We start from the raw sequence: 25385 nt of genomic DNA, 5'->3' as shown, positions 1-25385 counted from the left end.
ACTATTTTATTGGAAAACAAGTTTAAAATACCATAATGTTTTCCAACTAAAATGCATTGAGGAATGCTTAGCGTTCTATTCCTAGAATTTTGTAGTTTTCAGTGGTCTGTGTTGAATTCATGCACAATGTCAGAGTAATGTGATGATCATAAAAGAGAGAATAGATTTTTTCCATTTTTGTCTATATATCAAAGCTTCTTAAGGGAAAAAACAGGTGTGACCCACCCTATTTCTAAAAGAATAAATATGTCTCATAAAACCAGTGTGCAGGGTGCAAACATTTAGAATAATAACATAAGTTATTATTTATTGGAACTCTAATACGTCAGCTCTTTGCATAAAATGTAATCCATTATACATGATAACCTTATTAAATGAGTATTGACATTATTCTTAGGAGGCAAAGAAACAGAAAAGAAGAATAACAATCTACCAAAAACATTATTACGTAAAAGTAAAAGGTACTATTTTGAACCTGAATTTATGTGACTCACTCCTGGACCATGGTTCAATAAGGAAAAGTAGATACTTTGAGTCACGGCCCCAGTGGGAAGATAATGTTCATAAATAGAGCCAAATAATACAGTGACTGACACCAACCTTTAATCCTGTTGCACTGGGTTTCTCATTTATCTGTTTCCTCTTACTTGGTGAGTTTCTTAATTCATTGCTCTGATATTCGTTTTATTGGAAGAGACAGCTAGTCCAAAACAGTTGTAAAGGGGCTATTCTAAGTGAATGATTGACAAACATGCTATTATTACAACAGCAGCTCCTATTCCTTTTACCATAGTAACAGTGCTTATCATTATATACTTACAACTGACTTGTGCTGGAAGTAAAGTTGAGCCTCCTTACAAAATAGAAACTTCTTAGGTTTGATGTCAAGAACAAAGTGGCCATATTGGCAAGGTAGTAAACACCTACTGTAACTAGGTACCACTAGTTCCAGAAATGGCCTAAAGCACAGAAACGATTATTGGTGAATCTGCATGCCTTACTCATAATCCCATTACATGATGAACTGATTGTCCTTAAAACTGTCTAAGATGGTCCCTGATACCTCTTTCCTTTTATCACTGAAGATACCTAGAAAGACTGACTATTGGTGCAGGATAAACTTCAAAGATGTGCAGAACTAAAAGGGAAAAGTATCACATTAAAGAAGTACCTAAAGAGGAAAGAATTGCAACCAAAAAGGAATTCCCCTTAAAATTAGAAATTCCAGATAATATATAAAATACCTAGCTAAACCTGAATATCAGATAAGCAATAAATAATTATTTCATATAAATTTATGTTAAATCATCATGAGACTCTGTGTGGGAGGCTGTGATGAGAAAAGGTGATGTTTTTTAAATATTATTTTCTTTAATAATTTTGCATTATAATTAATCCTTTTCTCTTTCCCCATCCTTCCTCCAAATCCTCCCACATACCCCTCCTTGCTCTCTTTTAAGTTCAATGCATCTTCTTTCATTAATCAAAGTTCCATGCATACTAGTGCATATGAGCATACATACATATTCCTAAATACATAAATACAACCTGCTCAATTGTATAATATTCCTTGTATATGTCTTTTTCAGTGATTTATTTTCAAGGTAATTAATTGCCAATTGAAAGTACATGAGTCACAAAAGAGAACATAAACCTATTTTTATTTGAGTTTTGATTTGATCATAATTTTTTAATTCTTTTGGATAAATATGAAATTTATCTTTTGGATAAATTCAACTTTTGATGTGCTGCAGTAGGAGCAGTTGGTTTTGCATATAAAATAGTTCACCCTGTGTTTTTCCTTTGAGGCCATGACTGTGAAAATTGACCTTCCTTTTTCATTATACTGACCACTGACAAACTAGGAATTGGACATGTCTCATCACTGAATGCATCCATAGACTTTACTCACTGAGAAAAAATTGAATTAAAACCAAATTTGCTCTATGGGGAGGGCTTCTCTAACTTAAAAATTATCTCTTTTTTTCTACTGCTTAAAACTAGAATACATTATTTTATTATAGCATTATCTAACATGCAAATTTCATTGCTTTACCTATAATAGAGAATGCTTTTAAATAATAATATAAAACAGAATGAAATATATTTCACAAAAAGAAAATTCTCTAATGAACAGAAACTGTTCACCGTGATGTGTAAAGAGCTTAGACATAGACATTTGAGGCTTCTCAACATAAAGAAAAGATTAAATGTGTTAGGGAATGGGAAATACCTATGACTCTAATTCTATCTTCATACATACATGAATCATCCTATAAATATGGGTAATTGTGCATGCATTAAGACATTTAAGACTATGGTTTAAAATATTAAAAGAATATTTAAAACTTTAGAAAAATAATTTCTGATATCAATGTGAGACCTTTTGTGACATCTACTATGCATTATAATTCATTAAAATTTTAAGAAAATGATTCTCCTTTTTCTCAAAAAATGTTATTGTTATGATTATCCCAATTATCTTTTAAATGGCACTGGAGGTCAGTGAGGACAGGTTAGTTCCTGAAAGTCAGATATGTATGTGTGGCTGCAAAGTCAGGTTCCAATCCCAGGCATTCAAACAATGCACTCTCATGCTGACTGAGTACTGAAAGTCAGCCTGAGGAATGTGAGCGCAAGGCCACAGAAGAAGATGTGCCAATTTTATTGAGACAAGGCTGAGTCCTGCAAAAAGGGGTTGCTTTTGTTTTTGTTTTTTGTTTTTTGTTTTCCCCTATCTGAAAGAAAGCAAGGAAGGACCATTGAAAGGAAGAATGGCAGTGACAACCATATATGCCTCCAATGTTTTCCTAACTTAAAAAAAAAGAAATACCTACACTCGTTCTGTGACAATAAAGACTTTTCCCTTAGAGCACCGAAGAAATTTCATTTCATTTTGTAGATGTTTCTGGAAGAAACCTACTTGTCCCGAACACTTTGTCCTCTTTGTTTTGTTTTGTTTTGCTGCCTTCTTTCACTGCTGGATCTCTGAGCAAACATTCCAGTTTGTCACCATGTCAATAGCCAAATCGGGCTGATGATGAGAACAGTGTGCTATATTAGTAAAAGAAAAACAAGGTTGTAAACCCGGCTTCAAAGTCCTCATGTTTCTTTTGGCCATAGCTGGGAAAGGTCTTGACGCAGTCAAGCAAGGAAATAAAAAATACAGTGCAATCACTGATTCAAGGAGATCAGTGGTGGGTAGCACAGTTAGCTTCGACTAGACTTTAAGATCAGCCTCTGAATGGATAACACATAGCCCATATAGTGCAAATATATATGAAATGAGTAAACACCGCAAGAGACTCCTTTGCTGTCTACCATCGTGGTTCAAGTAAATTTCTATTTCTCTTACTTGCGCGTCCTTAGCTATATATTGTAGATTAAGTAGGAAAATCTACCACACGGACTAAAACAAGGGATTTTTTTTTTAAATCCGTAGCCTGCTTCTCCCAGCTTAAAAATCTTAGCATTCTCATCAATATAAATAGTATAATGTAGTCAGTGCTGATGTTAGGTAGCTGAGAAGTGACCAGCTGTTGTTCTTGACATTTACTTTGTGTCATTATGAAAAGTGAATTGTTTTGCCATGCAATGCCTTCTTCTGCAAAATACAAACAACTGTTATATTTCATGATGTTGCATAAAGATTCACTTAGGTGATATAATCAATGGCAATATCTGGCAAATGTCACTTAGCACAGACTTTTAAGCCCAAGTACATTAAACTCTAATGACAAGACAGATCATCCATGAGGACTCCCTAAGTAGAGCAAGGCCTGACTCGTTGCGAGCATTCGAGTTGATTGGTTGTACATGCCATTACTAAATACTTTTGCTTCTCCCTGCAGCAGTCCAACATTACATTAATATCTCTTATTTATGGCCTCACTTAATATTGAGTAGGATTCACATTGCTCTGAGAAGAAGGTAGATGATCATTTTCTGGAATTTTGGACCTTGACCTTGGGTGAGCACGACTCTTGGTGTTGATTAATGGTTCTTCTTGATTTGTCTGGGCAGTCCACCTGCTAGAACACTGCGATTCCAGCGAGCCTCAATGTCAGAGCAGTTCTGTCTTGCTTTCTCTTGGAGAAGAGTGCCCCGGGTAAGGGCACGTCAGATATTTTAGAAAGAAGGCTTGTTAACAGGAGTGGTTTGCTGAAATGAAGTAGGACTCCTGAGAGCAGACCTGGGTGTGTCCCGCAGACAGTGGCTATGCCTTGGAGCGGCCACCAAGACCTTATGTAACAGAGGGCCTGCTTGACTCCAGCAGGAAACCCAAGCCTAGACGACACCCTGGCTCCAGACTGCTGCCAGGTAGCAGCTGACTGTCTCCTTTCTTCTCTGCTCCCCATGCGAATGACCCAGAACAGTTTTTCCCTTCACAGCCTGAATTCATTAGATTTATTTTCTCCCAGCCATGCTGTGGAAGTTGAATTGCCCCCATTCATAAGCTGACTCCAGACCTAGAGAAAGAGAGACAGCAGGATCCAGCTATTGCACCTAATAAAATGTGTTCAGTGGAAATCACAAGAGATGACTGGATGAAAAATTCTAAGTAATAAGGAGCCTGAGGAACCTGCACTGGGAAGCCAACACTCTTCACAAGGCTCTGTGTGTAAAAATGCTTTGGGCTTCTCCTTTAAGCAGATCGTGAGCTTCCTCACCCCTGATCATCAGTACCTTCTGGATATCCTATGATTCCAAAGGGGCTTCTTCTCTCTAGATGGTTCTTCTCCCTGAACTTTTAAGGTAGTTGGAGCTTAAAGAAAGAGCAGATGGAAAAACCTTAGTGTCTAATGGGTTTGATGTGCAGCCCCGGTGCCTTTTCCGATCTTACTGCCTCCCACTCTTGATCGAAGTGCTGTTGGTAATTAGCGCTGGCAGGAAGTTCATTTGTCAACAAACACTTAGAACATTACTACTGTTTCTTTCCCAACACAGCGTGTTCTACTCAGATTTATGTTTTAAAGATTCAAGACTAAATTTTATATCATAATTTAGTGAGTAAAATAAAGTAATTGTATAAAACTCTCCTTGCCCAGCCCCCTTCTTGTGCTTCTGCCTGGGTCAAGCTGCAGAATGTGCCTGTGAACATAGGAAGGTTTTGTACAGCAGAGTCTGAATGCGTCCTGTGCTGGAAATCTGATTTGAACCATTTTCTATTTAAGGATGCCTCTCATCTTGTGGGGTAGGGAGTGAGGGCAAAATTATAAGTAAAACAGAACTTTCTCCTTGATATCTTCTAGTCAATTCTACAGTCCTTGATTCTCCACCTCCTCCTGCTATGTTTTAAGTTACTAGATAAAGAAGTGAGTTCTACTGTGTTGTTTGCACACATACATAAATGCATATCTTGTCCAGTTTGATTAAGTGAATATATCAGGGAACACAGTAGCCTATAGTGTAAAGTTGTTCCTGAGTTCCAATTCAATAAATGCCTCTGAGTTGTAATCCCTCTGTGGAGAAGGAAAGAGAGGAATGAAGGGAGGGAGGGAGGGAGGAAAAGAGGGAGGGAGGAAAAACACTTCTGGGGATATGAACTAAATAAAAATCTATTTTAAGTTTCCTTCATCTCTCTTATGTCCACAGCACTTAATCTGAAAGCTTACTTGTCGCTTTTTAGGCTGTGTCGTTTCTTTTTAGACAACCTCAAAAGCCATCAGCATTCAAACTGGACCTCTAATTTCCCTCTTAGCTTCTCTGAACACTGTTATACACTTCCAAGTTAAAAATAACTTGGTTATCACTAGGGGAAAATGTACGTGGTCAAATTGTTCCTTTTAAATAACATTGATCATTTTAATAAAAATAGAAACAATTACAAAGTTTAACTCAAAATCCTGGCGTCTCAAGCAAACTCAGTTGACAGTGGTTGTATAAGCGCTGATTTGCAGAACACTGAAGCGAGGATAAAGAATGGCAAGCGAGAAACACCCTCCAGAGCCTAGTAAGGAAGATAGACAAGGAGTCCAGTGAGCATCAAAATGGAAACCCTACCAAAGTCACAGGAAAATATGGGGGTACCAGCTCAATTGGGAGAAAATAAGGCATATTTGAACTAAAAATTTTAAGAATGGAGTTTAGGAATGGCTTGAGTACCTTAACCCAGCAGTTGCACACTGCATAATGCTTTTCTAATGGCAAGTATAATGTTGTAGTTATGATATAAAAATAGCCTGGAAATATGCAGTGTAAAAGAAAATACTGTTGTATTGACAGTAATTGAAAGTCATGTTCACAACGTAAGAAATTTGAGGGTTTTTTTTAAAAAAAACTTGTTTATTGTACGTACGTGAGTGCATTGTCACTGTCTTCAGACACCCCAGAAACCCAGAAGAGAGCATCGGATCCCATTGCAGATGGATGTGTGCCATTTTGTGATTGCTGAGAATTGAATTCAAGACCTCCAGAAGGAAAGACCATCCAGACACTGCCCCACCTGAGGATCCATCCCATATACAGCCTCCAAACCCAGACAATATTGCAAGAAGTGCATGCTGACAGGAGCCTGATGTAGCTGTTTTCAGAGCCTGACAAACAGAGGCGGATGCTCACACATTGAACTGAAGATGGGATTTACAATGGAGGAGTTAGAGAAAGCACTGAAGGAGCTGAAGGGGTTTGCAACCCCATAAGAAAAACAACAATATCAACCAACCAGATCCCTCACAGCTCCCAGGGACTAAACCACCATCCCAAAAGTGCACAGGGATGGACCTATGGCTCCAGTTGCATATGTACCAGAGCATGGACTTGTCTGCAATCAATGGGAGGAGACACCATTGGTCCTGTGAAGTCTCTATTCTCTAGTGTAGGGGAATGTTAGGGCAGGGAGATGGGAGGGAGTGGGTAGGTGGGTGGGGGAGCACCCTCACAAAAACAGGGGGGAGATAGCAGGTTTCTGGGGGTGAAACCAGGAAAGGAGATAACATTTGAAATGTAAATTTAAAATATCCAATAAAAAAAGAGAGAAAAAAATGACCTCTAAAAGAGTAGTCAATGCTCTTAACCTCTAAACCATCTCTCCAACCTCAGGAATTTGAGCTTTTTGTGTACAATAAAATCATTGTAGATCATAAAGCAGGGGAGATTATTACAATGTCTAGTAGAGAGATTTCTCTGCCAGCAAATTCCTATTGAATTATAAAGTTCATGCAAGGTGACCATGTTTACTCCAGCTAGGGCCCAAGATAATAAGGCAATAGCAGCCTGGAGATTACAAAGATTACAAAGACAGAAGTAACAGGTGACAGGGACAACCAGGCTTAGTATTTCCAAAAGTGTGGCAAGTGCCAGAGAAGGAAAAGTTCAACATTGATCAAAAGGGTTTGGTGTTTTCATAGAAAACTAAAAATGCAACAAGGCAACCTGAGGCATGGGTAACCTATGAGTTTGGTGTGTATTTAAAAAATAGTGTAGAGCCAAAAGTTTCCCAATTTTGGGCAGTTCTGTGTCTTCCAACCAAAATTTCCTAATCTAAGAAATAACAGTACATCCCAGGCTATATTTATCAACTCGGGCTGCTGTGAAATTGTTCAACGTTATGTATGTTTCTAAATCTTCAAATCCATTCATGAAGGAGTTGAGTCAATAAACCATTCAAATTGCCTCTTTTCTTGGAGATAACTTTAGTCAGTATGATATCCCCTCATTTAAACAAACAAATACACAAACACACAAAGCCTTGACCCCTAAGAAATTTAGTTGTTAAAAAATAAGACCAAAGAAAAGTATTTCTAATTTTTAAGTGTAAGTTCACAAATTTGGATTTTTAAAAAAAAAGATTGCTGAAGTGTTTGGCATTCAATAACCACCAAGATCTTAAAGCAAAAAGTTTCAAATTAGAAAAGGAGGCAACAATTATGGAAGCTTGAACTCTCTCCATTTCCTGCACCTGGTTCACATGTGAATACTTCAGACATTATTGGATAGCTGAGCTCATGAATGACAATGACATCAGGCAGTAGAAAAGGCTGGAAGAAGAAAGTAAGGTCAATTAAGAAACAGGAAAGCTACAAGCATCCTCATCTGTATCAGTAAGGCTAGTAAGGCTCTCAGGAGACATCCATATCAGTCTCCTGTCAGCAAACACTTTTTGGCATCAGCAATAGTGACTGGGTTTGGTGGCTGCATATGGGATGGATCCCCAGGTGGGGCAGTCTCTGGATGGCCTTTCCTTCAGTCTCTGCTCCACACTGTGTCCCTGTATTTTATTTAGACAGGAGCAATTCCGGGATAAAATTTTAAGAAGGGTGGGTGGTCCCATCCCCCAAACTGGGGCCCTGCCTAACTTCTAGAAATGGTCTCTACAGGTTTTCCCTCCCCTTTGTCGGGCATTTCAGCTAATCTCATCCTGTTGGGTCCTGGGAGCCTCTTTCTTTTCTGGCATCCTGGACTTGCTAGTGGCTACCCCCAGATTCCCATCCCCATTGCTAGACACATCTGTTCAATTGCCTGACCTTCTGTATAAAATCCCTGTCTCCTCTCATACCTGATCCTGTCTCCCTGTTCCCCCCTCCCCCTGCACAATAGAGGAGTTAGAGAAAGGACTGAAGGAGCTGAAAGGGTTTGCAACCCCATAGGAAGAAAAACAATATCAACAGACCAGCCCAGAGCTCCCAGGGACTAAACTACCAACTTAAGAGTACACATGGAGGGACCCATGGCTCTAGCTGTATATGTAGCAGAGGATGGCATTGTTTGACATCAATAGGAGAGGCCCTTGGTCCTGTGAAAGCTCCTTTCCCCAGTGAAAGGGAATTCCAGGGCAGTTAGGTAGGAGTGGGTGAGTGGGAGGGGAGCACCCTCATAGAAGCAGGGGGAGGGGGAAGGAGAGAGGGGGGTTCTAGAGGGGAAACTGGGAAAGGGGATAACATTTGAAATGTAAATACATAAAATATCCAATAATATGCAAAAGAAAAAAAAAGAAAGAAACCAAAGCAAACACACACAAGAGGAGTAGATGGCAGGAAGTTATCAAACTCTGGGCTGAAATCAACCAATTAGAAACAAAGAGAGCAATACAAAGAACCAATAAAATGAAAAGCTGGATCTTTGAGAAAATCAACAAGATAGATAAATTTTTAGGTTTCTTTACACCACCATGGTTTTAATAAGAAATATCCCCCATATGCTAATGTATTTGAATACCAGCTACTGGTACTCTTTACAGGAAGTTACAAAAGTAAAAATCATCATTTTGAGTGTGATTAAAAATTGCTCTTCTGTCTTTATTGTAATTGCTTAGTTTGAACAGAATTATACCTCTTCAAGTCTAGTATACAAAAAATACATTATAGCTGCAGAAATTCACAGCCAGCCAACGTGATTATGTTTCAATAAAAAGATCATTTTATTGATGCTTTTTATTATTAAAATGTTATATTTTTCATAGATTTTATAATATAAAATCAAATATCAGTGCCACAGAGATGGTCTGGCCAGGAAGGGTGCTTTTTGCCAAGCCTAACTTTAATCCCTATGACCCTCATGGAGAACTGAGACCCATTAGTGGTCCTCTGACCTCCTAAAGCATACAGTGGGATGGGCAGGCACGCATGTCCAAACACAGATAAGTAAATGTAATAAAATGGTACACATTAAAATGACTACATTTTCATTTGGCTTCTTTGTATGGCTATATATTTGCAAGATGAAATCATTGTTAGAGGGGATCTTTGACTTTGCTCTTTTGTAAACTTTGCCTAATTTTTTCAAAAGTAAAATGTAATCATTTAAGCTGGCTTTGATTATTAATTGCAGCAATTCATTTCTGCTTATTTTCTGCTGCATAATTTAGTAGTTGAGCAGCTATATATAGAAATAGAAATGTAGATAATAACAACTGAATCTGAGAACTTTCATATATTATTTCAGGTAGAAAAATTCTTGCTAAACTTTTCAGTTAAGAAAAATTGATCAAACTTCATACTAAATGATGGTTCCTTATAGCTAAGCAGGCACTTACTGGCACAATTATATAAAGTAAAAAAATTTTTAAACATACTGTTTGCTTTACAACAAAACCAACCTTGAAAAGAATCAAGCTATAGCAATGTCCCCACCACGGAACTTGATATAAGATGTATTCAGGAGGTTTGGGGTCCGTATTTGAGATAGTTTACCAGATTAAATTTTAAAGTATATAATTCTCTTGCTTTACAAATCCATAAAATAGCTTTAACATTTTTGAAATTACCAATCTACCTGATTTAAACGATCTTTTCAAAGGCTGCTACTCCAAATCATCACATCATTATTGATTTTGTAAAAAAAAATTTTAGGTTGAGTAGTCTTAGCAAACTACAGCATCTTAAAATCAAAACAACAACAACAACAGCAACAACAGCAAGTACTTTTCCGTGGTTTGTGTTCCTTCCCAATCTAGTACCTCAAACAGCACAAACTCTGACTAGTTTGCTGATGCTCCCTTTGGGTTTGTGTTGTGAACCCCAAATCTGAAGCTCCAAGCATAACCAGAAACCATAGAACTGATAGGCTTAGCATATCTTGATTCATTTCAATCTTGAGGTACTTTCTGTGTCGAGGATCAGTCATCTTTGAAGCCAGAATCTTTTTTTACAAACTTAGTGGCCAATCATCTACTTTCTTGCTGGCAATGTTTAGAACAAAAGAAGATCTTTATTTTTGAAGTTCTAGTGGATAATTTTGGAAAAAAGAAAGCCTAATAAGTCATATTCTCTTTTTGATTTCGTGGTAGAAAAATGTAAGTTATAGAGAAGGGAATTAAGTTTTCCAAAGTCAATGAAAGAGACAGTATCAGATGTTATTTAAGACCCAGTTTGTTGGCTCTTTTACCAAGGAAATATTTTGTGCCATCCTGCTGTTAAATTGAGAATGTCTAACAAGATTTCAAAATAACCACAGGCAATTAGGATAGTTTGACATAAAACGTGTTACAGATGTTTGTAATTTAGTCTTCAAATATTTCTCAATAGTCTTTAAAGTGAAAACATTATAGTTGCCTGGAAAATATGTATCAATTGCAACATGATTATTGTCTGAGCTGCTTTCTGTTAATGGGATTTATTGTATTATCCAGTTTAATTTAAGGTTATATAGTCATTTAAAATAATTTGTTTAGTAATAGTCTGTCTCATCAAGTGCTAGTTCATAACATGTAAATAGTTGCCTGATTATTTCTTATATTTTAAATTTATTTTTATTTTGTGTTCATTGGTGTCATGACTAGATACCTTTTTGTGTGAGGGTGTGGGAAATTCTGGTACTAGAGTTATAGACAGTTTTGAGCTACCATATGGGTTCTGAGAATTGAACCCAGATCCTCTGGAAGAGCACTGGGTGCTCTTAATCTGGGTGTGTCTTTGCACCCCGATTGTTTCTTGTTTTAATCCAAACATACAGACACACAAAATGAATATAACAAAAAATACTAAAGCAATACTTCAGAGTCTATCTCAATATTTAGTGTATTAACTATAAGATTGATACTGTTTCATGTTATAACAATAATAATTTTTCATTTCACAACCTATATAGCAGTCAGCATTTTTAATAATATAATTCAAATGAATTCCCTTTTATTCCAATTTTTATTACTTTGCAAAAAGTACCTAATAATGCTATAAAGAATAACAAACAAGAAAAGAAGGAAAGGAAAAGGTAAAAATATATGAAGACATTTATCTATCATCCTATTATTGCTTTCATGTTTAAATGTATATTTGTTGTTATATGCTTTCCCTGTATGAATACTTTCATGATTTTTAAACATTAAAAGATGCGATTTTTCTTTTATACATATATTATACATGTTGCTTTAAATAAAGTATTACAATAATTTGACCCATATTTTTAGTCTTTTTAATGTACATCAAGTTGAAGAAAAATGCATCACACAAAACCATCTATCAACCATTGGGAATTTTAGTGTTTTCCAAGTTTTACTAATGTAAACAATATCATAATAAAAATATTTGAGCAGATGTTATTTGATTTGATATTTTTATAAATTTCCTAGGAGAAAAAATTAATAATACAACAAAATTGGTTTACCCAGGAGTAGTTTTGTGGTTTCTAATATGTAGATTAAATTGTTCCTTAATACTCTTATACCAACTGAAAATAATATGAACCATTATTAAATCCTTCAGAATGTCATAGGTTATAAATAAAACCATATTTATTGTGGGGGTGGTGCCATATTTATGACTACAGTGATGATATTCCTACCTCCCAAATCCTTGAAATTAGAGAAGAGTAGGTCATATCTGTCAGAGTCTGTTACTTAGTTTTCTTCACAGTAAATGTGATGAGGATGTAAGACAAAGGAAAATGGAGTCTTTATCTTCCAAGAAATTATGCTTTATTTAGAGTAAATAATAGGGCATACGATTTTCACAGCTTAAGCGTTTGATCTGATGCTTCAATACTAAAAACAATTCTGGCAAAACTAAAGATGGGCCATGGCTATAAGTACACTATCCAGAGAAGTAAAGGAACAATGGAAATTAGTTGGAGTTAGATAACCCTATTACAATCTTATCATCAGTAAATAAATGATAATCAAAAATAAAGTGAAGGCCATATGCCTTTCTTTGCCTTAGGAAATACTGTAGCTCCACCCATGATATCAGCATATTTCTAAAGCACATTATAAAAAAGTATGTTGGCCTCCATTCCACTAGCCAGAGTCTTTATATAATTACTCTCAAAAGTAGAGTTTATGTGGTCATGTGTCTACAATGTAACTTGATCATGGAAATCTTGAACATATTATGTTGAAATATATCATCCTTAAGAGCCAAATAGTTATGGATCTAGAAGCATATGTATATTTGTAGTTATATGCTATACAGTAACACATTTAAAGTTTTTTTGAAGTTCTCATTCCCACTGGCAATAAAGAACAAAGTACATGAAGTGGTATCTCAGGGACACTAGCATGTAAATTCAACCCAGCAATGAACCTAAAATTTGACTTCAGAATCAGCATATTCTAAAAGAACCACGATGAAAAAGAAGTTAAGTCAAATGTTTGCTGCATTGTATCATTAGCAAATTCAATAGATCTAGGGGGAAAAACAGCTAGATTCCTTTCAAGTCCACAAAGTTTTTAAATTCTTAAAACTTCCCAAAGAAATTTGCAACAAATGTCATACACCAATATAAGGATGCATTTCTACGACAGCCATTTGAACAACTTAACCGTAACTAAGTACACAACAAATGGATACATCCTTTGACAATTGCAGGGCCATGTTTAATGACTGGATAAAAGAACCTCTTCACAGAGGCTGGGGGAGGCAGGAGGGGATGGGGGGCTCGTGGAGGAGAAACTGGGAAGGGGGGGTAACATTTGAAATGTAAGTAAATAAAATAACCAACAAAGAGAAAAATTAATCTGAAGGAACGTGAGAGAAAGCATCAAATAACTGTTCACGTCTTAGTAATTTACCTCATCTAGGCTCTTTGTACTTCACAAAATGAGGCATATTTGGGGAATTAATATTATTTTTTCTACAGTCTGGTTACTTAGCCAATGCTGGCTTCAAGTTCACCATGTAGACCATGCTGACCTCTAATTTGCCTCTGCCTCCCACGTACTGGAATTATAGGTGTGTCCACATCTAAATCTATTTCTAATTTCTTACTTATTTTGCATCTTTTCCACTCCCCCAAATTATCTTGTCTAATGGCAATTTTTGATTTGTCTGATTGATGAAAATGTAATGGCAATTTTATTATTACAATACCTGGGAGCAACTAAAGGTTTTGTTTTGTATGACTAGCATTTTGCTTTTCACAACAACCTTATAAAAGCTACCGTTACTACATGTTCTTAATTAGGCACTTGACACTGGATGTCACACTATCAATTTGGCATATGTACAACTTGAGCTCAGCTGTCTAGAAATCCAGATCTGTCTATTCGTTGTAATATGTGACATTGCCTTACTAATGTTTACCTGAGTGAAGACACATATTTAATGAAGCCGTGGGCCAGTATTGCACCAAATATAATCTTGTCCCCAAAATATATTTTCTTTAATATGTTAGACAATAAAACAGGGTGGATTTTTAGCATCAAAAATACAATTATTTATAAGTAGTCAATTTAATGAAAAATATTTAAACATACATTGTCATTGTTTATAGGCAAAATTTTAAAAAAATAATCGATACCACTTTAAAAAAAATTCAGGATTCCCTAGTCAGAGGGGGATGGAGTCCCTGAGGAAAGACAAGCTTCAGGACACATGATGCACATTTTGGACCCATTTCTTGGAACTACGCTATAGAATAACACGAGGTACTCAAGACAAACAACAGAGAAAATGTGGGAGAGGTTTTCTTGTCGCCCTGTCCAGAGAGATGAGGCAATGCACTGTTCCAGCTGGACTCGTGTGTGGGTGATCTCGAAAGGTGGAAGTACACGAGGCGGCAGCTCCTCCAATCTGGAGGTCCCATGTGTACAAGGGAAGTGATTGTTTGGAGAGTCGCAATAAACACTGCTGTTCTGTGTTCATGTTCTTTGCTTCCAAGAATTTCAAAGGGCCTGGTTTCTCATTAACTGATGACTATGTCTCGGATGGCAGAAATAACGAGAATGCTGTAAACCTTGAATGCTAAAAACAAATTTTTTATTTCATTAGACTTCTGTGAATATCTATTGAGTCTCTACCATTTACCAACCACTTTTATATTTTCTCATGTGATGCTTGTTCAACCTCTGGAGTATATTCTCCCTATTTCAAGAGTGAAAATGAGATTCAAGAATGAAGTGGTTTGCCCGAAAGGCCAAGGATCAAGGAAGTAAGTTAAAGGTAACTGACTAACTCCAAATCATTATAAAGCATTTTGATTTCCTCTCAAGAGCACAAGGGGGAAAAAATAAAGTTAGCTGATCCCATCAAGGTCTTTCTCGTAACTGAGCATCTGTGCTGGGTAGTTTTTCTGTCAACTTTTCACAAGCTACAGTCATCTGAGAGAAGGGAACATCGGATGAGAAAAATGCTTCCACAAGATCACAATATAGTGGAGCCTATGTGGCATTTTCTTAATTAATTACTGAAGTGGGAGGGCACAGCCCAACTGTGCACCTTGCTATCCTTAAGCAGGTGATCCTGGGTGTTAGAAACCAGACAAAACAAAACTAACTAAAGTAACCAACAGAGCAAGCAGAGCAAGAGAAGAGAAACAAGCCTAGTAGCAGCATTCTTCCAGAGCTTTGACTTCCGGTTGGTTCCTGCATTCAGTTTTTTTTCTGCCTTCAGTTTCTGCCCTGACTTCCCTCGGTGATGGACTGTGACCTGAGACACAATAAATCTTTCCTCCCATAGTATTTGGCCATGGCGTTTACATCACAGCGGTAGAAATAGGAACCAATACCCATGAGACTTAACATCAACATTCTCACCCACTTATTCTTCTCTGCCTTTGTTGGGATCAAGATTACACCACTGTAGTAATTTTCTTTCTTAGTTATAGCAATGTAGAACACAAGTCCAGTCGATAGTGATATGTTTCAGAGTCTTCCACTTCTCTCTCTCAAAAGAGAGACTATTTGTCTAATAGACACAGAATATATGTTTCATAGAGATGGTAGACTGCTCTTTTATTCTTGCTCAGTGATTTTGAGCAATTTAAGCTGAGATCTCACTTTGTAAAAGAATTACAAACAAATACAGACTCCTTTGATACAGAAAGTATCTTATAATTGGATATGCATTGGGAATTAAGTGAAGCACATTACAGCTTTGTGATGACAAGCCAAGAATTACATCACGTTGCCTCTTCCATCACATGACTGCAATTTCATGTGAAATGATCTGGCGTCTATGGCCCATCTGCTCCTGAAGCTTTCTACCAAGCTGCCAGAAAAACAGTGGAGAAACCAGAATCATTTTATGCAGACATTGATAAATTTACTAGCATTATAATTCTCGCCTGAGTACTTACAGCCATTCGTTTCATGTTTTATGAAGTGTAATGTCTTCAAGATTCTCCACCATTATCCCAGAAATGCTTCAGTCAAAATTGCTCATTAAAATAGCTCTATAAATTACCGCCGTCATTTTTTCCAGTACTCTAAAAGAGGAGTTGCAATTAGATGCCTACATAAGTTTCGATTTCAATTTCAAATTTATCTCACTACCCGTTTTCAATGCAAGATGCAGATGATTGCTGCTCTTCACCTAACTTCTGTTAAACAGCTGATGAAATGGACGTTCAGCAAAATGAGCGACCTACTATCACACAATTGTTTGGAGTCAAAGAAATGATGATTACCCTGGAAGTTTTGATTTGTAACAGTTTTATCCATTTTCAAGATAATTTTGGTGAAATAATAGTGTACTGATATAAGCAGGTATTCAGATAAAAATGTGAGTTCCAAGGTCACTAAACTACATATTACTCCACTGTCATTGGACGTTCACAATGGTTAAAATTCAAAGGGTTCTGAAACCTGGCAACTAAAACAAAATGTTTAGCACAGCATCCTCCACCTTGTGAATGAGCTACAAAAATACAGTACATATTTTTCAAAACCACTAAACTAGGACGTGTAAGGATTGCTTCACCTCTGCATGAAGATTATTTAAACAGAGTAAGTATGCCTGAGACAGATATTTTCTTCATAGTCTAGAAATGATGAATAATGAATAAGTATTTTTCAATTGAGTGATGAGATTCAAGAAATTTAGACGTAGAGACCAAGAATTTAACAGGTTTTAAAAAGTTGTGTGTGTGTGTGTGTGTGTGTGTAGAGGGGATGTTTTGACTGCATGAGTACATGTGTACTACATGTATGTCTTGTGCCTGTGGAGGTCATAAAAAGACATTGATCCCCTGGACCTGGAACTAGAGGTGCACATTAGCCACCGTATGGATGCTAGAGATTGAATCTGGTTCCTTCACAAGAGTAACAGTGTTCTTGATCAGTGAGCCATGGTTACAGCCCTGAGACCAAACATTGATAACAGATTTTTAGAAGCATAGACCAGTTTGTTGAAACCAAAGAGAAAAGTTTATTTAAAATTTTAACAATCTAGAGAAATACATGTTTAATGCATGGCAGATACAGAAAAATACAAAGAAAGTAGGAAGTGATGTGGTAAATTAAATGAGATAATAACCATATGATAATCACATATCAATCTTGTATTGTTATAAACTATAGCCAGCATTCAAATTAGTTGAAAATATATGCCTATACGTTTAAAGAGAAAAATAAAATGAATTTTCTTAGATCTAGCACTCAGGCTGAGAAATATAACATCACAAGGCCCTTACAAATCCCTGCATGCCCCGATTTCATTCTCCACAAGAATTTTGGTTATGAACTTGTTAATCCTTTGTTTTCTTCATGGACACTATTTCCGATGTGTGTATCTTGACCCATGGCACTGTTTAGTTAGGATTGTTTTTAAATTTTACGTAAATGAAAATAGCCTGTAGGTATTTGCTTGTGACTCGATTCCTTTAATTCAACATTTTTATACTTCTTAACGCAGATAATTGCTAGCTATAGTTTATTAATATTATTGTTCTATACTATTCCATTGTGAAAATATACCATGAATTATAAATTAGACTGCTTAACGTGGTTAATCCCTTTTCCAGTTTTCTCTGACATATTTGTTGTCTTCTATATGTCTCACACTGCACAACCAACTGCTTGCTCTTTCTAAGTTACATACTTAGGAATAGGAACACTTGATCATACAGTAGATACATAGTTAATATCAGGCAAAGTGGAGCTGCTTATCCAAAGTGTACAGATGCATAGTCTCCATGGATTATGAGCTATCTCCTTGCTCCTAAAGCTTAGAAACTTTCATGTTATGCATAGTAAGTCTGCCAGGGTTGTGATGGCCACCAATGGTTTTAACTTCTAGTACTTTCCAGGAGGCTGAATGTCATTTCTTTATCTGGTTCTTTTTCACTGCTTCTGATTTGCATAAATTTAATGTATATTTTCGGATTGGATATGAGTGTTTTACAGTAATTTTTCTCAGTTTAGACTTTTGTTTCCTTTTTTTTTTTTTCCGGAGCTGGGGACCGAACCCAGGGCCTTGTGCTTGCTAGGCAAGCGCTCTACCGCTGAGCTAAATCCCCAACCCCTCCTTTAAAACCAAAATAAAAACCTCCTGTAATGCTTTTTGATCCGTAGAAAACATTGATTCTAGTATAGTATTTCTCTTTTTCACCTGAACATATTATATATCTGTTTTGAAAGTATCTTTTCTAACTACAAATCCTAAATATCCACTACATTGTCTTCTAAAAAAAATTTTTGCTTTTCATATTTATCTTTAATTTAACTGGGCCTGATATTGGCTAATTTTATGACACAGGAGTCTATTTTTCATATTAAAGCAAATAGTTTTAACACTATTTATGGAAATTATTTATTGGTCTGCAGCAGACCCTCTATTATATATGAGCAGGTAAACTAGGAAGACTGTTTTTTCCAGACTCTCAAACTTATCCATTAGTGTAAGGTTCTGCTGGCACCTATTCTTATGGGTATTATAAAGGCTTCCTCTCTTTTTTTTTTTTTTTCAGAGCTGGGGACGGAACCCAGGGCCTTGTGCTTGCTAGGCAAGCGCTCTACCACTGAGCTAAATCCCCAACCAAGGCTTCCTCTCTTAATCCACCCTCACCTCATGAAACAAACAGTGTTGTCCCTTAATAATCAAATCACTTAATAGATATCTGAAAGTTGGGTACATGTTGGTGGTTAATAAAATGTAGTGAAACCCTTCTTGGCTCTTATGTGTTTTGCAAATTGGTGAGTCTCAAAAGCAAACTTTGTCCCAAAATTACCTCTTTCACTGTCTATATTGTGAATTCTCTGAGCATCAATTTTCTTATTTTAATGGTAATAAGTTCTGTATAAACAACACCTTAGCTAGTTAGATACTTTGTTGTGGCGCTTTTCTCTCTTCTGTTGGTCTCTTGGAGATAATGAAATTCTAGTCTAGGAAGTGAGTTATATGATTCAAAGGAAGTCACACATCCCTCAAAAGATAGCATGATGTCAATAGTAGCATGAATTAAGAAAATTAAAAGCCAATGCAGAGTAAATGTATTTAGCTCATTTGAGAAAAAGATATGGCAAAACTCAGCAATGTTTTGAGACCTCAAGATCATCTTGTCCAATAAAGTCAGCTATTGTTCTGTGACAGAAGGATGCAAACATTCTCTCTGACACCCAAAATACAGAACAAACAGATGTGCTACACTGTAATTAAATCAGAGCCCTCATTCACACTGGCCTTCTTATTGACCTTGCCTGTGCACAGAGGCATCTCATTCAGATCTCACAGCTGTTGTGAAGAAACACTTGATTTCTGCCAAGATCTCAGGAGGATAGAATCACTATGAGTCAGAATTTCTACAGAACCGGTAGAACTTTTTTTGGTACTCACAGGCTCATCAATCTTAATATTGACCTTCCTGCCAGAAATGAATGCAGGTAAACTTTGATACTAAAACATTCCTTATAATTTGATTTGGAAACAACTGAATCAAATTCTTCTATTGCTTTACTGTAAGTTTTAAATAATTTCCCATTGGAGAAAAAAATGGCTGTCTGTCCTTTCAAGCTGCCCACACAATAACCTAGTACTATCACCCTTGAGAGCTAAGGCAGAAGGATTTATAACTTGAACCAGACCATTTTACAACAGAAAAAGAAAACGTTAATGGCTTGCGTGGATCTATTTCAACTGGCGTTTTTCTAACAGGTCAAACTATTTGCTAAAGTTAGGGCTTGTTCCTTCTCATTTGTGGTATCTGGTTTCACAAATGCTAAGAGTAAACACACTGGTCAATGCTCGTCCTCCTGTGTGTTTAATGGTTGTCTTAGCAGGTTATTTATATGCTGTGTTGCCTCAACTCCTTTATCCTGCTGCCATTTAGACTGGCCTGCAGTGATTATTCTGGCCTTTGAAGCACATACAGTACATGTGTTCTGGAATCAATTTATATAGATGAATTCATAACTCCTTTGCTTTGCATTGTTTTCTGACTTTGACAAGCCCCCAAATTTTCCTCAATGTTCCACCTATGGAATCATGCTTATAATAGGATCCACGATGTATAAAAATTATTATATGGGATGCCATCACAAGAAGCAAACGTTTCATTAGTGTTTGTGGTATAACATTAAGCTCGTGGGTAACATATTGGATGTACCCCAATCCAATTCAGTCCTACATGGTGGCAGATTAGATCACTATCTTAAATCTAGTCAAGCTATCTACAGTGTCAGTAATGTAAATGAACACCCAGTACATTTTCACTAAAAACAGTATAATTACAGTCTACACTCTTCTTACCAAATATGACATTGCAGCAAGGAAGTGATTAAAAGAGCAGAAATACGAATGAAAGGAGAAAGCCTTAAGAAACTGTAAGACATTTTACTATGTCAGCCTTATCAAGTGTACAGAACACTCATGCCTTAGCTCCTTTCCAACCCAATTTCTAATCCAACCCACTCCTGTTTCCTCCCTTGAATTTCTTGAACCTGTTCTGTTGACAGACTCATTTGTGGATACTGGGTCTTAGAATTTGGCTACTCAACCTATAACAAGAAGGAGACAAAAGAGTTAGAATGTTCAAGAGTTCCCACACTGAGTTCACTGATTTGGAATCTTTAACATGATGTCCAGGAACGTGTCATATAATTTGGATATGAGAAGCATACCCTAGAACATGCTTTACCCTCATTCTTTAGAACTGGAGAGAACAGTCTTTTTTTACGCTAAATGTAAATTTACCTCTTTCTAGCTCAATGTTTAACCAAATCCAGTTCATTCTTCATGCCATTCAGGCTTGTCATCATCACCCTTCACCAGGCATGTGTCCATTTCATAGATTCAGAAGGAAGAACTGGCCTTCTTTCCAATCCATGTCACTTACTGGTACATCATATCATTCACGATTATCAGAATCCAAGTAGGCAGTCTGGGTCTGTCTTGAAAGAGCACCATTATTATCAATTGCTTCTGCCAAAACATTTGAGCATTTAAATTGTCCACACTTGTAATCACATTTCTCCTACCCTGCCTTTTAACTATTGCCTATTCTCAGTGATCTTAAAAATCCCGTAACCTCACATTCTTATTCAACAAAACCCAAAGAAGTAGTTTAATAATAATTTTAAGATTTTTCATCTCCCCAACTAATTATATGTGTGTGCGTGTGATGTTGTGCACATGTTTGTACGTTTGTATGTGTGCACAGGTGCATGCATATGTGAATCACTGTGAGGATCAGTCATCAATATTGGGTAGCTTCTTCTATTGATTTTTACTATATTTTTTGAAACAGAATCTCTCAGTAAATCAGTAACTTGATGTTATAGGCATTCTCAATAGCACAAGTTTCCAGGGATCTCCCTTTACATACCCAGTATTTTTGTAACAGACACATGCCACCATTCCTGGCATTTACATGGATGCTGGGTATCTAAAGTCAGGACACTTGAATTACATTATCTATTTCAAAGGCAGTAACTGTACAAGCAATATTTCAGTATTCCATAGTACTACCTAGTTTTCAACTAAGGCTTTGGTTAGTCATTTTTTTTTTTTTTTGATTACTGGAGAGCTTGCATGGGCTCATAATTAGAACTTAGAATTGTTTTACTGAAAACAATAGAAAACCAAATATTTTTTCTTTTATAATTGTTATCAAATATGCACTTCTCATGGGTTCCTGTAGTTCACATAATTTATCTGAAAGTAAAGAGTATTCCTGGCATAGGTACAGCTATTTTAATTTTCATTTTAATGAAGAAGATTTAATGTAATAAAAGCAGCATGGAGTTCTAAAGTTCTGTTTTTCCAGTCCCTGAAATCACCATCTATAAACTTTAAAAATAAGCTAAGTACAGTCACTCATCTTGTTGTTTTAAATCTATTTTACGTGTGTGTGTGTGTGTGTGTGTGTGTGTGTGTGTGTCTGCGCGCGCGCGTGTGCGTGCGCGCTCACTCGTGTGCACACACGGGTGCACGCATGCCTATGTTTGCTTACTTGTATGTAAATAAATCATATCCATGACAGTGCCCATAGAAGCTAAAATATAGTGTCAGATTCACTAGATATAAAGTTACAGGTGATTGTGAGCTACCTGATGTAGATACAATTGAACCTAGATTCATTGCATAACCAATGAGAATGTGAAATATCTGAGCCCCTTTTCCAGTCTCCATCCTGTTTTCTTATGTGAAAGAGAATAATGGTTATATCCTTAAGTCTCTGTGATGAGCTTAATATGATAAAGTTTATGAAGAAAACTTGAAACCCTAACAACATGGAGACCATGCTGAACTTCTTTTTTTTTTTTTTTAAACTTCTGGCCACTCACAATCTCAACAGTTTGTAACTAATTCCCTTAAGAGTGGTGTATTTACTTCAATCTTGATTTCCACACTATTGCATTGTGCTTTACTTTAACTTTTTATTGGTTATTTTATTTATTAACATTTCAAATGTTATCCCACTTCCTGGTTTCCCCTCCACAAACCATGTATCCTACCCCCTCTCCCACCTGCTTCTATGTGGGTGCTCCCCACCCACCCACTCCTACCTCATCACCCTATGCTGGGGCATCAAGTCTTTACAGGACAAAGGGCCTCCCCTTTCATTGATGTCAGATAAGGTAATACTCTGCTACATGTGCAACTTGAGCCATGTGATGTTGTTCCATGTGTTTGGTTGGTGGTTTAGACCCTAGGAGCTCTAGGAGGGGCTGATGGGTTGATATTGTTATTCCTCCTGTGGGGTTGCAAATCCCTTCAGCTCCTTCAATCCTTCACCTAACTCCTCCATTTTGGTATCCATGCTTAGTCTGATGAGTGGCTGTGAGCATCTGGATGTGTACTGGTCAGGCTTTTGCAGACCCTCTCAGGGGACAGATATGCCAGGCTCCTGTCAGCAAGCTTCATGGCACCAGCAATAGTGTCTGGGTTTGGTGCTGATACAACAGTCAAACAAAATGTGAAATAGAAAAAGCTCCTAACCCAAAACATCCAGGAAATCCAGGACACAATGAAAAAACTAAACCTAAGAATGATAGGTGTGGAAGACAGGAAAGATTCCCAACCCAAAGGGCCAGTAAACACCGTCAACAAAATTAAAGAAGAAAACATCCCTAACCTAAAGAAAGAGATGCCCATAAACATACAAGAAGCCTACAGAATTCCAAATAGATTGGACCAGAAAAGAAATTCCTCCCATCACATAATAGTTAAAACACCAAAGCACAAATCAAAGATAGAATATTAAAAGCAGTAAGGGAAAATGGTCAAGTAACACATAAAGGCAGACCTATCAGAATTTCACCGGACTTCTCGCCAGAGACTAAGAAAGCCAGAAGATCCTGGGAAGGTGTCATATAGACCCTAAGAGAACACAAATGCCAGGCCAGGCTACCATATCCAACAAAACTCTCAATTAACATAGATGAAGAAACCAAGATTTCCATGACAAAACGAAATTTACACAATATTTTTCTACAAATCCAACCCTACAAAATAGAACAAATGGAAAACTCCAACACAAGGAGGGAAACTAAAAACCCAGAAAGTAATCTTCTTACAACAAACCCAAAAGAAGAGAGCCATACAAACATAATTCTACCTCTAACAACAAAAATTACAGGAAGCAACAATCACTATTCCTGAATATCTCTTAACATCAATGGACTCATTTCTCCAATAAAAAGACATAGACTAACAGTGGATATGTAAATCCACTTCAGGATACAGCATTTTGCTGCATACAGGAAACATACATCAGGGGCAAAGACAGACATTACCACAAAGTGAAAGGCTGGGAAAAAAATTCCAATGGACCTAAGAAACTGAATTAGCCATTCTAATATTGAATAAAATCAACTTTCAACCAAAAGGGATCAAAAACAATGAGGAAAGACACTTCATACTCTTCAAAGGAAAAATCTACCAAGATGAACTCTCAATTCTGAACATCTCTGCCCCAAATGCAAGGGCATTTACATTTTTAGATGAAATGTTACTAAAGCTCAAAGCACACATTGAACCTTACCTTAACTTTTTTTTATATATTTGAGTTATTAGTGTGTGAGTGTATGTGAATGTATGTGTATTGTGCTGACATTTTTCTCAGTCCATATTCTCAGTTATAAAGTTTGATGTTAAAATTTAATTATTCTTTTGAAAATAATGCCATTTTGTATTATTTTAGAATTGATTAATTCAAAATATTTTAAATTTTGAATTTGGATTTGACTATAAAACAACTTGTGCTTTCCTCCCTCCAAGGGAACAGTGGAAAATTCAGAATTAACTAAGGAGTTGTGTAATAGTTCAGACAACTGAAGAAGATTAAAATTCTTTTAAAATAAATTTTTTGTGAGAGGTTCCTTTGGTTCATTCTTTGAAAAAAATAAGTGGTCCAGTCTTGGAAATCACTGTGCTTATTCAATTATCTCTAGACTTCTGGACATTTCCAAGAATATTTATCAAAAGGTATGCAAGAATGGTAGAAGTTAGTCAGAAAAGCAGTTAAACATTTTTATAGGACAGAGCTTTCAACACATGGCAGTGGCAAATGTTTTTGTATGTTTGGAGACCAACTAATAAATTTATTTTTACCTCCTGGCTCATGCCAAGGTAAATTCCAGAAAAAGTAAAATTCAGTGTCAGAAAATGAAGTAACCCAAGCATGAAATAAATCCGTAATCCCAGTACTCAGAAAGCAGAGGTAGAAAGATAATACCAAGTTCAAGGCAGGCATAGGCTAAATAAAAGAATTCAAGGTTAATCAGATCTATTCAATGAGAACTTGTGTCCCACAAACAGAAAAGTCACCATAAGAGCCTTATTTATAATAGCCAGAAGCTGGAAAGAACCCAGATGCCCTTCAACAGAGGAATGGATACAGAAAATTTGGTACATCTACACAATGGAGTACTACTCAGCTATCAAAAACAATGACTTAATGAAATTCATAGGCAAATGGATTGAACTAGAAAATAACATCCTGAGTTAGATAACCAATCACAGAAAAACGCACATGGTATGACTCACTGATAAATGGATATTAACCTAAAAACTTGAATTAGACCAAGATACAATCCACAAACCAAATGAAGCTTAAAAAGGACAACCAAACTGTTGATGCTTTACTCCTCCTTAAAAGGGAGAACAAAAAATTCATAGGAGGGGATATGAAGGCAAAGTTTGGAGCAGGGACTGAAGGAACCACCATTGAGAGCCTGCCCCACATGTGGCATATATATATATATATATATATATATATATATATATATATATATATATCCACCAAAACTAGATAAGATTGATGAAGCTAAGTGCATACTGACAGGAACCAGATAT

Source organism: Rattus norvegicus, chromosome 3 (genome assembly GCF_021556685.1).
Source record: "Rattus norvegicus strain SHRSP/BbbUtx chromosome 3, alternate assembly SHRSP_T2T, whole genome shotgun sequence".
NCBI classification, from domain to species: domain Eukaryota; kingdom Metazoa; phylum Chordata; class Mammalia; order Rodentia; family Muridae; genus Rattus; species Rattus norvegicus.
This window is presented reverse-complemented; position numbering follows the sequence as displayed.